The 17,007-nt window shown below is 44.2% G+C and overlaps 1 pseudogene; it reads left to right on the top strand.

Annotated features, from left to right (window-relative positions):
* Positions 1-9,819: 9,819 nt before the first annotated feature.
* LOC124009447 overlaps positions 9,820-17,007 on the top strand; it is a 128,687-nt pseudogene continuing 121,499 nt past the window's right edge.

Raw genomic sequence — 17,007 nt, 5'->3', positions numbered from 1 at the left:
GTTGTTTTTGTCGCTGATTCATAGCAACATGTTTAGAAATAAAAAAACAAAGAAATAAAAAAAAACTATTAATTTTATTCATGCAACTTAACCTTTCTTTCTTTCTTTCTACATTGAGTGAATTCTGTGTTTTAGACTGCTGTCAATGATACAATGGTTAGTGAAGGGTAATGCCTTGCAAAAGGTGCACATTAATGCTGTTTTCCTATTTGTCAAGGGTGAATACATACTGTTCAATAATCACATCATTTTATAACATTCACTTTCATGTAGCATTATTGCGGTTGTAGCATTTAATTGACTTAGAACTTTGTCTTAATTTCGCTTAATATTTCTGATATTTATTTAAAAAAATATATTTTTTATCACGTTGCCGCCATAGGCAATTTCGGGCATTACATTATAATTAAGGCCAAATAATTACTAATTGCACAATGTTTCATTATTGTAGGTTTTACAAACAACTTATTGTTCTGTCATTTCTTAAGCCTGAAAGGTAGCAATGTTAACTGCATACGTACAAAGTGACTGCACTTACCTTTCTTCACTGTGGGTCTTTCAATCAATCAGGAGAACAGTGCTGCTACTCAAAAAATACACAGACTTCCAAAAATGCACAAACTCCCATTCGAAACAACAACTATATATCAACAACTGAATTGATTCAGAAGTTTATTGATCAATTGAGTCCATTGATCAATATCATTGATTAATATCCCATAAAGAGCAACCAGGTGGATAGATTACCAACAGTTGTTGACGCCCGTATTTCGTCTGAACTTAGTACCATTTTTAAGACTTTTGCTCAACTTACCTGTAGTGAAGTCCTCTGTCCTAAAAGGACATTTCAAAAAATGTTCAACTTCATATTAATCTCCAGCACCACCCCAACATCAACATATGTTAAAATGTTGCGTTTCAATGTGTTGTAGAAAAAAGATAGAGGAAGATACGTAAAGTGTTTCCAATGACATCATTATACATTTTTTTTAATCGAAAATGTTGTTATTGTAATTTTTACCCCCCACCCCCTTTTTCTCCCGAATTTCGTGATTACGATCTTCTCTCATTGCTGCAACTCCCCAACGGGCTAGGCAGAGGCGAAGGTCGAGTCATGCGTCTTCTGAAATATGATCCACGAAGCCGCGCTTCTTAACACCCACCGTCTTAACCCGGAAGCCAGCTGCACCAATGTTGGAGGAAACACCACTAAACTGACGACCGAAGTCAAGCCTGAAGGCGCCCAGCCCGCCACAAGGAGTCGCTAGAGCGCGATGAGCCTTCCCCTAACCCAGACGACGCTGGACCAATTGTGCGCCTTCCTTTGGGACTCCCGGTCACGGCCAGTAATGACACAGTCTGCCAATCGGGAGGCTGCACCAATCGGGAGGCCAGCATCATGTGATTTTAACCAATTATGAGTAGGCATTAACTACTAATTGCCTACTAATTGGATGATGACGTCATTGGAAACACATATCTTCTATCTTTATTTACTACAAAACATAGAAAAACACAACTTTCACATATGTTGATGTTGGGGTGGTGCTGGAGCTGATGAATATGAAGTTGAACATTTAAAAAAAAATCCCTTAAGTAAACTGCCCCTTGATCACAACACAAAAATGGCCATTACAGAACATAGCTAGGCTACTGTCCATAAATTCTTATGCCAGAGGAAGCTGGAACTTGGTGTCATTTGACGTTTTTGTACTGCAGGCTATGTGCAACATGAATAATTATGCACACTTGTTGTAATATTTTCTATTTTCATATGAGATTTAATTAATTTTGTCCCTGACATCTTTTTTTTCTTCCTTGCATGAAATGCAAGAGAGACGAGGAAGACATGAAATGAGGGACGAGGAAAACATGAAATGAGGGACGAGGAAAACATGAAATGAGGGACGAGGAAAACATGAAATGAGAGAGAGAGAGAGACGAGGAAAACATGTGTTTTTGCATACAGTCTATTTGCAGTTGGTACTCTCCAGTAGGGGAAACCAATGGGCAACCATTATCTTTCATAATGTTATTTACAAAACTATGCCAAGTATTTAAATGTTTAGAGTCAAATCTAAAGGAAACTCGTTCATACCTTTTGCTTTTGTATTGATGATTATCAGCATAACACACAGATTGTGCTACTGTTGTATGACACTGCAGTCTGATTCAGAATAAACTCTCTGCATGAAGGTTGTCTTTGTGATCAATTAGATGTATTTTCTTGAGAGTGTTAGTTCAGATAAAGTAGCATGCCATTTTGCCAAACAGAAAAATGTAATGTACATGTTCGGTTTGTCTTTTTGTGAGCATGCACCTGTGTGTGTGTGTGTCTCTGTGTGAGCGTGCACCTGTGTGTGTGTGCGTCTCTGTGTGAGCGTGCACCTGTGTGTGTGTGAGCGTGCACCTGTGTGTGTGTGAGCATGCACCTGTGTGTGTGTGAGCATGCACCTGTGTGTGTGTGTGTCTCTGTGTGAGCGTGCACCTGTGTGTGTGTGTGTGTCTCTGTGTGAGCGTGCACCTGTGTGTGTGTGAGCGTGCACCTGTGTGTGTGTGTGAGCGTGCACCTGTGTGTGTGTGAGTGTGAACCTGTGTGTGTGCACCTGTGTGTGTGTGTGAGTGTCTCTGTGTGAGCGTGCACCTGTGTGTGTGTGTGCACCTGTGTGTGTGTGTGTGTGTGTGTGTGTGTGTCTCTGTGGGAGCGTGCACCTGTGTGTGTGTCTCTGTGTGTGCACCTGTGTGTGTGAGCATGCACCTGTGTGTGTGTGTGTCTCTGTGTGAGCGTGCACCTGTGTGTGTGTCTCTGTGTGTGCACCTGTGTGTGTGTGAGTGTGCACCTGTGTGTGTGTGAGCGTGCACCTGTGTGTGTGTGAGTGTGCACCTGTGTGTGTGTGAGCATGCACCTGTGTGTGTGTGTGTGTGTGTGTGTGTGTGTGTGTGTGTGTGTGTGTGTGTGTGTGTGTGTGTGTGTGTGTGTGTGTGTGTGTGTGTGCACCTGTGTGTGTGTGTGTGTGCACCTGTGTGTGTGTCTCTGTGTGTTCTTGCTAGTAATTTCAGCCCCATTACCCAACCAGACTGTCACACTGAGCTCTGCTTTGTCTGTTGGATTAGAATGTTGGCTCGGCCCTTTGTGAACGGAAACCTCATAGAAACTTCCCAGCATGCTCTCTGTCTTAAGGCTTGGAGGATATCCATCCTACTTTCCTGCTCAAATGTGCATGAAATCACAATGTGTACAGATGCATGCCAAAAGGCCACCTTATTCCCTACCTAGTGCACTACTTTTGACCAGAGCCCTATGCAGAGAATAGGGTGCCATTTGGAATGCGACCTAAGGTTTCTGTCTTACACAGAGATGGGGAATGACTGGGCCAATCATAGACAGAAACACTACTCTGGAACAAGGAAGTCTATATAGACATATCATTACTATCATTTTGCACTTTTATATGCCAATACTGTACTATTATGCTTCTTCTTTTTCTTCCTCCTCCGGTTGACATAATAAGGTCAAAGGTGAAGACCAAGGGCATGGGCCGAAGCCTTGACCCCCTGGTAGGGAGGACATGGAGCCCATGTGAGAGCATGATAACTTGTTCACTGTAAGGTCTACTACACCTGTTGTATTCAGCATTTCACTGTAAGGTCTACTACACCTGTTGTATTCAGCATTTCACTGTAAGGTCTACTACACCTGTTGTATTCAGCATTTCACAGTAAGGTCTACTACACCTGTTGTATTCAGCATTTCACTGTAAGGTCTACTACACCTGTTGTATTCAGCATTTCACGGTAAGGTCTACTACACCTGTTGTATTCAGCATTTCACGGTAAGGTCTACTACACCTGTTGTATTCAGCATTTCACTGTAAGGTCTACTACACCTGTTGTATTTAACGCATGTGACTTGATTTGTTTTGAGAGGGGTTGCAGCCCCCACCTGTCTCATCTCCTGGGCATGTGTCTCAAAATGGCACCCTATTCCCTATATAGTGCACTACATTTGACCAGGACCAATAGGGATATAGGGAATAGGATAAGGTTCCATTTGGGACACAACCTGTTTTTTTCTCTCACCTCCCGCCTGACATTGAAGGGCTGTCTGTTCCCCTCCCTGCCAGGGGTCTAGGCTTCAGGCCATGCCCTAAGGTCTTACCCTTTGACCTTGTTATGACAACCGGAAGAAGGAAGAACGTGGCTCAGGGTCAGACACTAAGTGCATGTCCCAAATGGGACATTAGGAACCCCCCCCCCCGCCTCATATCGTAGGGGCATGGACTCTACAAGGAGTCGAAAGCGTTTCACAGGGATGCTGTTGACTCCAATGCTTCCCACAGTTGTGTCAAGTTGGCTGGATGTCCTTTGGGTGGTGTGTGCCTGGCAGCTACTACCATACTACTACCATACTCTGTTCAAAGGCACTGAAATATTTTGTCTTGCCCATTCACCCTCTGAATGGCACACATCCATGTCTCAATTGTCTCAAGGCTTTAAAAATCCTTCTTTAACCTGTCTGCTCTGCTTCATCAACACTGATTGAACTGGATTTAACAGGTGACATCAATAAGGGATCACAGTTTTCCCCTGGATTCACCTGGACAAATACTCAAACATCCAACAATACGAATACTCAAACATCCAAGATGGTGTAACAGTCGGACGTGTGTTTGTCTTGTCCCGTCTTGTCCCATGTAAATAGTCGGCCTCATAATTTTTTTGTATATATTTTAATCTCACTTTCCACCTACGATCTAAATATACTTTCCTGCAACCCGCCCCACCCAACGTGGTACGGATCTGCTATTTTTATACATTATAACAGGAACCTCCATCAGAGGCTAGCCAGCTAACTAGCTAGTAGTCACTGTTAGCCATGGGCAAGCGTTCCTCAACTTTATCTCGGTCACCGGCCAGCTTTAGCTCAGTCAATACCTGCCAGACTGCAGAGCACGATATCGGACTGCTTTCCTCCACCACATCACCGGATTCCTGCCGCAAGATCTGGGCCATTACACCAGATCATAGCAGCTAGCTAGCTGCAATCGAGTGGCTACCGCTGGCTAACGACCTCTGTCCTGAAGCAAGCACCAGTTAGCCTTGAGCTAGCCTCGAGCTAGGCCCATCTCCCAGCTATCCGAAAAGGTATACCTGGTAATTCGTGGGCAACAATACCTCAAGACCCATCTGCTACCCCTGGCCCGCTAGCTTTATGAACACCGTGCCTCCCACTCACCTAGTATAGTCGCGACTACCGAACGGCTCCCGGACTCACCTATTGCTGCTCATTGATCACTCGGCTACACATGCCTCTCTCCAATGTCAATATGCCTTGTCTTTTGCTGTTTCGGTTAGTTATTGTTTTATTTCACTGTAAAGCCCCTAGTCCAGCTCAACATGCCTTAGATAGCTCTTTTGTCACACACTCCACACATGGGGAGACCTCATCTGGCTTAGCTGGTGTCTCCAGAGATGCAAGCTCTCTCATTGTCACTCAATGCCTAGGTTTACCCCCACTGTACTCACATCCTACCATAGACTTGTCTGTACATTATGGCCTGAATCTATTCTACCATGCCCAGAATTCTGCCCCTTTTATTCCCTGTTCCCAACCCTTATCCTCCTCTGTTCCCCTGTAGAGGTTAACCCAGGCCCTGTAGCTCCCAGCATCACACCTATTGCCCAGGCGTTCTCATTTGCTGACTTCGGTAACCGTAAAAGCCTTGGTTTCATGCATGTTAACATCAGAAGCCTCCTCCCTAAATGTGTTTTATTCACTGCTTTAGCACACTCCGCTGGTGTCCTAGCCGTGTCTGAATCCTAGCTTAGGAAGGTCACCAAAAATTCTGAAATTTCCATCCCCAACTGCAACATTTTCCGTCAAGATAGAACTGCCAAAGGGGGCAGAGTTGCAATCTAATGCAGAGAGAGCCTGCAGAGTTCTGTCATACTATCCAGGTCTGTGCCCAAACAGTTCGAGCTTCTACTATTAAAAATCCACCTTTCCAGAAATACATGTGAATTGATTGCCCCCCATCCATCTTCAGAGTTCGTACTGTTAGGTGACCTAAACTGGGATATGTTTAGAACCCCGGCCGTCCTACAATCTAAGGCAGATGCCCTCAATCTCACACAAATTATCAAGGAATTTACTAGGTACAACCCTAAATCCGTAAACATGGGCACCCTCATAGATATCATTCTGACCAACCTGCCCTCTAAATACACGTCTGCTGTCTTCAACCAGGATCTCAGCGATCACTGCCTCATTGCCTGTGTCCGTAAGGGGCCTGCGGTCAAATGCCTACCCCTAATCACTGTCAAACGCTCCCTAAAACACTTCAGCGAGCAGGCCTTTCTAATCGACCTGGCCCGGGTATCCTAGAAGGATATTGACCTCATCCCGTCAGTAGAGGATGCCTGGTTGGTCTTTAAAAGTGCTTTCCTCACAGTCTTAAATAAGCATGCCCCATTCAAAAAATGTAGAACTAAGAACAGATATAGCCCTTGGTTCATTCCAGACTTGACTGCCCTTGACCAGCACAAAAACATCCTGTGGTGTACTGCATTAGTATTGAATAGCCTCCCCGATATGCAACTTTTCAGGTAAGTCAGGAATCAATATACACAGTCAGTTAGGAAAGCTAAGGCTAGCTTTTTCAAACAGACATTTGCATCCAGAAGCACCAATTCCAAAAAAAAAAAGTTCTGGGACACCCTAAAGTCCATAGAGAATAAGAGCACCTCCTCCCAGCTGCCCACTGCACTGAGGCTAGGAAATACTATCACCACCGATAAATCTAAGATAATCAAGAATTTCAATAAGCATTTTTTTTTTTACAGCTGGCCATGCTTTCCACCTGGCTACCCCTACCCCGGCCAACAGCTCTGCACCCCCCGCAGCAACTTGCCCAAGCCCCCCCCGCATTTCTCCTTCACCCAAATCCAGATAGCTGATGTTCTGAGAGCTGCAAAATCTGGATCCCTACAAATCAGCTGGGCTAGACAATCTGGACTCTCTCTTTCTAAAATGATCCGCTGAAATTGTTGCAACCCCTCTTAGCCTGTTCAACCTCTCGTAATCGTCTGAGATCCCTACAGATTGGAATTCTGCTGTGGTCATCCTTCACTTCAAAGGCCATAGTGGTAATTATTTCACCACTACTCATACATCAAACTTGACAGTATATTAACTATAGGTTCTAACTACCCAACGTTTATTGACTTGATTATTCCCGTCATACTTAGCTTAGCTAAATGGTATAGTCGGTGTGTGTTCTTAATGGACATTCGGTTACGAGCTCTCAACACAGTAAATGTTGGCAAAAAAAGTGTAATTAAATTGTTGCCAGCAGCACAATTACAGCCACCAACGCTCTGGAGAACATGAAAACTGCCTAACCAGCTCTGATAGGGTGAGTAAAATGGTCAGAGTGGTCTCATTTATGTCTGGAAGTAGCTAGCAAGCTAGCCAAAGTTATCTTGGGTGCTTGACTGCCATTGTAAGGTCAGAAAGCTCAAATCAACTCTACTCCTCAGCCCGAGCGTCCAGTGTGTGCTCTGAATTTACAAACTATAATCTGACAATGCTCTGAATTTACGAGTGCACCCTGGCACTCCACATTGAATTTAAGAACACACCCAAAGTTGTAAAATGTCTAACTAGTCATTTGTTATGCTAACTAGCTAGCAAGAAGTTGCATAGCAACAGCATCAACTTCCGGTAGACAGGCGAAGAGCTAGTACGCTCAACTGAAAGCATACTGTTCCTTTACAGTATACTAAAATGAATTTATTGTATGTAGTATGTAGTATATACTCATTAAGTATGTAGTATACACTATGTTAGTATGGGCATTCGAACACAGCTATTGTCATTGAAAGAGCAGGTGTACCTAATGTTTTGAACACTCGGTGTAGCGAACTACTTTTGACCATGGTCCATAGAGTTTTGGCCAATAGCAGTGCACTAGGGTACCATCCGGGATGTAAACAACGAGTTAAATGTCAATGGAATCTGGATTTTCCTTCGCGACACTTTAACCATTCTATGTGTGTATGTTCTGTTCTGTAAGAGTGAGCAGGGAACAAAACATTAAGGGCTTGTTTGGGATTCATGCCAAGGTGATTACAAAATGTATTTTACCTAACAAAATGTAAGCAGCGAGACAGATTATAGGCTTATTATAGAGTAATGTAAAGGTATTTTAAGCACATCAGCTGATATTATACAACCTATGTTACACTACTCTCAAGACAAAAGTTATTGCAAAGTTTTAAATACACAAAATATACACAAAAGTATGTGGACACCCCTTCAAATTGGTGGATTCAGCTATTTCAGCCACACTCGTTGCTAACAGGTGTATAAAATCGAGCACACAGCCATGCAATCTCCATAGACAAACATTGGCAGTAGAATGGGCTTATTGAAGAGCTCAGTGACTTTCAACATGGTACCGTCATAGGATACCACATTTCCAACAAGTCAGTTTACACATTTTTTGCCCTGCTAGAGCTGCCCCGGTAAGTGCTGTTATTGTGAAGTACAAATGTTTAGGAGCAACAACGGCTCAGCTGCAAAGTGGCAGACCACACAAGATCACAGAACGGGACCGCTGAAGCACGTAACTTGTAAAAATTGTCAGTCCTCGGTTGCAACGCTCACTATCGAGTTCCAAACTGCCTCTGGAAGCAACGTCAGCACAATAACTGATCTTCAGGAGCTTCATGAAATGGGTTTCCATGGCCGAGCAGCCACACACAAGCCTAAGATCACCATGTGGAATGCCAAGCATCGGCTGGAGTGGTGTAAATCTACCGCCATTGGACTCTGGAGCAGTGGAAACGTGTTCTCTGGAGTGATGAATCATGCTTCATCAATTGGCAGTCCAACGGACTAATCCGGGTTTGGCGGATGCCAGGAGAACGCTTCCTGCCCGAATGCATGGTGTCAACTGTAAAGTTTGGTGGAGAAGGAATAATGGTCTGGGGCTATTTTCGTGGTTCCAGCTAGGTCCCTTAGTTTCAGTGAAGGGAAATCTTAACGCTACAGCAAACAATGACATTCTAGACGATTCTTTGCGGCAACAGTTTGGGGAAGGCCCTTTCCAGTTTCAGCATGACAATACCCCTGTGCACAAAGCGAGGTCCATACAGAAAAGGTTTGTTGAGATCGATGTGGAAGAACTAGTGGAAAGCCTTCCCAGAAGAGTGGAGGCTGTTATTATAGCGAAGGGAGGACCAACTCCATATTAATGCCCATGATTTTGGAATGAGATGTTTGAGAAACTGTGTGTCCACATACTTTTGGTCATGTAGTGTAGAAGGACAGCAAATTAAGGCTGTCCTTGGCATTGTGGAATGGCCATGGAATGTGGAATGGCCATGCATTCAATATGTCCCAAATAGAACACTATTCCCTATGGGCTCTTGTTAAAACTAATGCAGTACATAGGATGCCATTTGAGATTCAGGATACACACCATAAAGTTATGTTTGCCCAGAATACAGCTGTTCGGAATATGTAGGCTAATTTGTCCTCCTTGCTTGGCCAAGTCAACACTTCACAGCACGTGCTTCATGGTGATTTATTTTGCCTAGCCTGGGAATCTGAATCTCATTGGCTGCCGAATTATTGTCAAAAGAGGTGATCTGATTGGTGAAAAATCCAATTAGTGGAACAAATTATCAGAATAAGGCCGCAAGTGAAAACGCAGCCTTTGATAGAAGTCTCCTATAATTATATAAAAATAAAAATAAACTTATTTTATTTAACCTTTGTTTAACTAGACAAGTCAATTACGAACAAATTCTTATGACAAATTAGTGTGACTAAACAAATTAACACTATAAGCATACATACGAACATGCTTGATAAATGGCATTCATCCGTCCCTCCATGTTAAAACTGTTGTAATCTCGTCCCCAGACTCAATTGCTACAGTAGACAGGTTGTTGTGGAGAGACAGCGACGGTTGGTGGACCGCTGTCACGACAAATGCGCGGAGAGATTCAGCGCGTGAATTTGGCACGCAGTCGACGGTGCCAAGTAGAATCAGACCTCTGTCTAGGAGTACAATACGGTACGTTTAGATTTTAGCTACCTTTACGCTTTCTTTTCCTTAATCTTCTTTCGACACATCCCCGTGGTTTTTCTCTGGTCAAGAAGAATAGGAGACAGAATGGGCGGAAGCGGCACAAAGTTATCAAAAAAGTTCCATTGAGAGATCCAGGTAAAACACAGGTAGGCTAAATCGTATTTTTAAATATTTTTTGCTTCGTTTTTACCAATGTTTTTTAAATTTACATTTTGAACTAACATTTCGTACCTAGACTATGCTTTGCAATCACATCCCCAGTCGGCACTTATATTAATAATGATCATATTGTTCGACGCATGCAGACGTTACGGTAGACCTAACGAGGACAGGGTGCAAATTGCATGAAATGAAGTAGCACACACCAACCACGTGAATATTGTTGACCTTTTCACTCGTGCAGCCCATCTGAGATGTCTGTTTTCCTCAGACCGCACACAGCAGTAGTGGGAGCACAGAACGCTAGTTGGCACTGGGTCAACCAACTGACTGGAAGGCTGCAGATTCCTCAGACACACCCAGGGAATGATAGTGGTTGTCATGACACTGTCCTATGGCAATGTGATGTCCTGTGAAGCATTCTGTTTGGAAATCATTCTATGAGGACTACAGTAGATTGTGTGTGTGTGAGAATAGTGTTCTTTGAGAGATCTATGAACGATCAATGACCTTATAGTACATCTGTAGCCCACTAGTAACTGCACACTAGTAAGTAGTAGACTCATGCTGGGCACAGACAGTTCAACATCTAGTTTTGATTTACAGTTGTTTGAGTTGTCAACTAACCTGAATTCAACAAACCATTTCACCCTGTCATTGGATCAAGGTTTTACAAGTCAGGTGGAAAACATAAATAATAATGACTTTACTTTCATGACGTTTTGCAAATCCAATCAGTTTTCTACTTTGATTCCATGTCATCACATTAAAAGATAATTGTTGAAATGACGTGGAATCAACATTGACTCGTGATCACACTCGCCGTAGCCGATGTGAGTAAGACCTTTCAAATCAAATCAAATTTTATTTGTCACATACACATGGTTAGCAGATGTTAATGCGAGTGTAGCGAAATGCTTGACCTTTAAACAGGGCAACATTCACAAGGCCGCAGGGCCAGACGGATTACCAGGACGTGTACTCCGAGCACTCGCTGACCAACTGGCAAGGGTCTTCGCTGAAATGTTCAACCTCTCTCTCTCTGGCCGAGTCTGTAATACCTACATGTTTCAAGCAGACCACCATAGTGCCTGTGCCTAAGAATGCCAAGGTAACCTGGCTAAATGACTTCTGACCTGTAGCACTCACGTCTGTATCCATGAAATGCTTTGAAAGGCTGGTCATGGCTCACATCAACACCATCATCCCAGAAACCCTAGATCTACACCAATTTGCATAGCGCCTCAACAGATCCACAGATGTCATCTCTATTGTACTTCACACTGCCCTCTCCCACCTGGACATAAGGAACACCTACGTGAGAATGCTGTTCATTGACTACAGCTCAGCGTTCCACACCATATTGCCCTCAAAGCTCATCACTAACGTAAGGACACTGGGACTAAACACCTCCCTCTGCAACTGGATCCTGGACTTCCAGACAGGCTGCCCCCCAGGTGGTAAGGGTAGGCAACAACACATCTGCCACGCAGATCCTCAACACTGGGGCCCCTCGGGGGTGCGTGCTTAGTCCCCTCCTGCATTCTCTGTTCACCCATGACTGCGTGGCCAGGCACGACTTCAACACCATCATTAAGTTTGCAGACGACACAACAGTGGTAGGCCTGATCAACGACCACAATGAGACATCCTATAGGGAGGAGGTCAGAGACCTGGCAGTGTGGTGCAGGACAACCTCTCCCTCAACGTGAGCAAGACAAAGGAGATGATCGTGGACTACAGGAAAAGGAGGGCCGAGTACGCCCCCATTCTCATCGATGGGGCTGTAGTGAGGCAAGTTGAGAGATTCAAGTTCCTTGGCGTCCACATCACCAACAAACTATCATGGTCCAAACACACCAAGACAGTCATGAAGAGGGCACGACAGTGTTTTATTACCCCTCAGCAGAACGAAAATATTTAGCATGGGGCCTCAGATCAGGCAAGTCTAGGTCCAAAAGGCTTCTTCACAGATTCTGCTCCCAAGCCATAAGAATGCTGAACGGCTAATCGAATAGCCACCCTGACTCTGACTATTTGCTTCACCCCCCACCCTTCCCTTTTTACATTGCTGCTACTTGCTTTTTATTATCTATGCATAGTCACTTTACCTCTACCTACATGTACATATTACCTCAACTAACCTATACCCACCGCACATTGACTCTGTACCGGTACCCCCTGTATATAGCCTCCACATTGACACTGTACCGGTACCTCCTGTATATAGCCTCCACATTGACACTGTACCTGCACCTCCTGTATATAGCCTCCACATTGACACTGTACCGGTACCTCCTGTATATAGTCTTCACATTGATTCAGTACTTGCACCTCCTGTATATAGCCTCCACATTGATTCAGTACCTGCACCTTCTGTATATAGCCTCCACATTGACACTGTACCTGCACCTCCTGTATATAGCCTCCACATTGACACTGTACCAGCACCTCCTGTATATAGCCTCCACATTGATTCAGTACCTGCACCTCCTGTATATAGCCTCCACATTGATTCAGTACCTGCACCTCCTGTATATAGCCTCCACATTGATTCAGTACCTGCACCTCCTGTATATAGCCTCCACATTGATTCAGTACCTGCACCTCCTGTATATAGCCTCCACATTGATTCAGTACCTGCACCTCCTGTATATAGCCTCCACATTGATTCAGTACCTGCACCTCCTGTATATAGCCTCCACATTGATTCAGTACCTGCACCTCCTGTATATAGCCTCCACATTGATTCAGTACCTGCACCTCCTGTATATAGCCTGTATATAGCCTCCACATTGATTCAGTACCTGCACCTCCTGTATATATCCTCCTCGTTACTGTTATTTTATAGTTCCCCCTCATTTTTTAAACTTTAGTTTATTTAGTAAATATTTTCTTAAGAACAATAATAGTTAAGGGCTTGTAAGTAAGCTTTTCACCTGTTGTATTCATGTGACCAATAACATTTGATTTTTGATTTGACTCGACCAGTTTTTAGCCCAATGGGCTTAATCGCAGTATCTGTTTTTTCTGCTTTGAATAAACCTGAAAACAGTTACTGTGCCGTTCAGAGGTTATATCCATAACCGATGTAGAAGATAAACTATGATTCAGACTTACAAAGTCAGGTCATGTAATATGTGGGGTTCGTTTTGAAGGCACGGCATAGGAAGTGGTATAATAAGGCGTTCTTTGAGGCTTAACTAAATCAGCTTGCATGGACTCCTTGATAATGCTGAAAATCCCCCCTGAGAACTGGCAGACATGTTGTGTAACTCTGTCTCAGCAGCAACTTAGTGACAGAATGGTACCAGGATTTATAGGAGGTAAACTACACATTCAATAATCTGTGTCCCAAATAGGCACCCTATTCCATATATAGTGTACTAAGGGCCCATGACTCTGGCCAAAAGTAGTACACAATAGAGAATAAGTTATCACTTGGGACACAGAACTGTATCTGCATGAACGGTAGATGGGTTGTAGATGTTTTGTAGCTTCATCGAGCTGTTGACAGTCCAATACACAGCTGGCTCATTCTGCAGTCGGTCAGTCTGTAAACAGTGTATTTGTTACGCCCATGAAAACAGGGGAGAAATAATCACCAGAGTGATACGGTGTTGTATTCTCAATTCAACTTCTAGTTCAAATGAGAAAAGACCGCGATTTTCCCCAGGAATATGGGTGGAGACCAGATCAATCGATCTCCGGCTCATAGATTAAGAGCATTTCGTAGATCACAGATTAACACTTTTAGGCACCACAAAATAAAGTAATCAATATAACGTTTACACATTACTCTCACAATTCGTACCCTTTGACAGATTTGAACTTTAACACAATTATATTAATGTTATCAATCTCTATCAACTAATACTGAATGCATCTTTTTAACTTTAGATGTTTTAAGATCCTCACATACTATGAATTTACTAATACTTTTTAATGTATAACAGGCTATGAATATTTCCTTTAACCTGTCACATATTATTGTACAGCAATACACCTGTTAATTCAATCTTGATGCTGAGGAATTTCAGAATCTTGTCAGTCCTGTCAGTTGCCCCTTTCCTAGTCTCTTCTCCCAGTCTCTGCCTTTACCCCAACCCCACAGAGAGAGGCTTGGAATGAGCCATACCCCAGACTCTGCCTTTACCCCAACCCCACAGAGAGAGGCTTGGAATGAGCCACACCCCAGACTCTGAACCCATTCCATATGTGATCCACTGACTCCCTGGAACAGCGATCCACTGACTCCCTGGAACAGCGATCCACTGACTCCCTGGAACAGCGATCCACTGACTCCCTGGAACAGCGATCCACTGACTCCCTGGAACAAAAACACTAATAACTTGTAATTTCCGCAGAGATCAGCTTGTATACCACTACATTTGTATCTTATTGTATGAATTCTCTGTAGAAACATTGCTTTGATTGCAGCCTGCTATTCGCCATCTACAATTTCAGAAATATTAGAGTCAAATAATTAGGGAGGATTTATATGGTCTTGAATTGAACTCGTGTTGCTGTGGGCATGCAATAGCTGTCATAGTCCACTAGATGGCGACTAACGTTTTTTTTCTAAAACACATTGGAGGGACTGCAGGGTTTATACACAGAGTAATTTATTCATCATACTGCCTGGGTGACAGAGGAACTGAGAACCGTGACCTGTTGTGTTCTGCTGTGAACCTGACCCTCCTCCCTTTCACCTATCAGCTGACTGAACTATGGAAGGACGAAGTTATCATACCATGTCATCGATCTGCCTGACTCCTCATGGATCTCTTCCAAACACATGGGAGAGGAGACTGTGGGAACATCCCAAATGGAGCCCTATTCCCTATATAGTGCACTACTTTTGACCAGGGCCAATAGGGTTCGGTGTAGGACTGTCATTGTAACTAAGAATTTGTTCTTAACTGACTTGCCTAGATTAATAAAAAAAGAGGTGCGCTATATATTTATAATGTATTTAACTACGGAAGTCTGCTAAGAAAAAATCTTATTTACAATGACAGCCTACCGGGGAACAGTGGGTGAACTGCCTTGTTCAGGGGCAGAATGACAAGAGTTTTACCTTGACAGCTCGGGGATTCAATCCAGCAACCTTTCGGTTACTGGCCCAACACTCTAACCTCTAGGCTACCTGCCTCCCCGATAGGGAATATGGTTTAATTTGGGGCATATTTTAAAAACATGGGACTTAGAATGGACTCTGTCATACAGTCTGTAGCTGTTCCCTTAGCTAACAAGGGGGCTGTCTCAAGTGGCACCCTATTCCCTATGGGCCCTGGTCAAAACAAGGGCTGTCTGCCTTCTAGCTCTAACAAGGGCCCTGTCTCAACAAGGGCTGTCTGCCTTCTAGCTCTAACAAGGGCCCTGTCTCAACAAGGGCCGTCTGCCAAGGTAACCTGTCTAAAATGGCTGGGTTGTGGCAGGGACCTCACGATATGATCAGTATTACAACATGTATGATAATCATTGCGATTCTTCACGCACCACGATTCTATATGTCTTGAGATGTGATTCCGCTATCGGGTGGAACTACGGTTTGTTGTAATGCATTACATTTGAACTGCTATGGTATAAGGTACTTTTCTTAATAACCTGTTTGTGATGGCCTGCTCACTGGAGCCGATTCTTCTTGTTTTGAGCTGATGGTGAAACCCGGTGTGGTTGTCTGCTGCAATAGCCCATCCGTGACAAAGATCCACGAGTTGTGTGTTCCGAGATGCCGTTCTGCACACTACTGTTGTACTGCACCGTTATTTGTCTGTTTGTGGCCCGCCTTAGCTGGCACGATTCCTGCCGTTCTGCACACTACTGTTGTACTGCACCGTTATTTGTCTGTTTGTGGCCCGCCTTGGCACGCTGGTTGTACACGATTCCTGCCGTTCTGCACACTACTGTTGTACTGCACCTGTTTGTGGCCCGCCTTAGCTGGCATTTGTCTGTTTGTGTCTGCCCCCGCCTTAGCTGGCACGATTCCTGCCGTTCTGCACACTACTGTTGTACTGCACCGTTATTTGTCTGTTTGTGGCCCCTGCCTTCTGCAGCTGGCTGTTTGGCCCACCTTAGCTGGCACGATTCCTGCCGTTCTGCACACTACTGTTGTACTGCACCGTTATTTGTCTGTTTGTGGCCCGCCTTAGCTGGCACGATTCCTGCCGTTCTGCACACTACTGTTGTACTGCACCGTTATTTGTCTGTTTGTGGCCCGCCTTAGCTGGCACGATTCCTGCCGTTCTGCACACTACTGTTGTACTGCACCGTTATTTGTCTGTTTGGCCCACCTTAGCTGGCACGATTCCTGCCGTTCTGTACACTGTTGTACTGCACCGTTATTTGTCTGTTTGTGGCCCGCCTTAGCTGGCACGATTCCTGCCGTTCTCCTTCAAACTCTCTGCACCGTTGTTTGTCTGTTTGTGGCCCGCCTTAGCTGGCACGATTCCACCCTGCAGACTGCACCGTTGTTTGTGTTGCTGACTGGATTCATCTTATTTTTTAGCTGGCACGATTCCTGCCGTTCTGGTTGTACTGCACACTGTGGCACCTTCTGGCACGATTCCTGCCGTTCTGTACACTGTTGTACTGCACCGTTATTTGTCTGTGGCCCACCTTAGCTGGCACGATTCCTGCCGTTCTGTACACTGTTGTACTGCACCGTTATTTGTCTGTGGCCCACCTTAGCTGGCACGATTCCTGCCGTTCTGTACACTGTTGTACTGCACCGTTATTTGTCTGT

Source organism: Oncorhynchus gorbuscha, linkage group LG22, assembly GCF_021184085.1.
Source record: "Oncorhynchus gorbuscha isolate QuinsamMale2020 ecotype Even-year linkage group LG22, OgorEven_v1.0, whole genome shotgun sequence".
Classification (NCBI taxonomy): domain Eukaryota; kingdom Metazoa; phylum Chordata; class Actinopteri; order Salmoniformes; family Salmonidae; genus Oncorhynchus; species Oncorhynchus gorbuscha.
The sequence above is the reverse complement of the archived record's forward strand: the minus strand, read 5'-3'. Positions and strand labels throughout refer to the sequence as shown.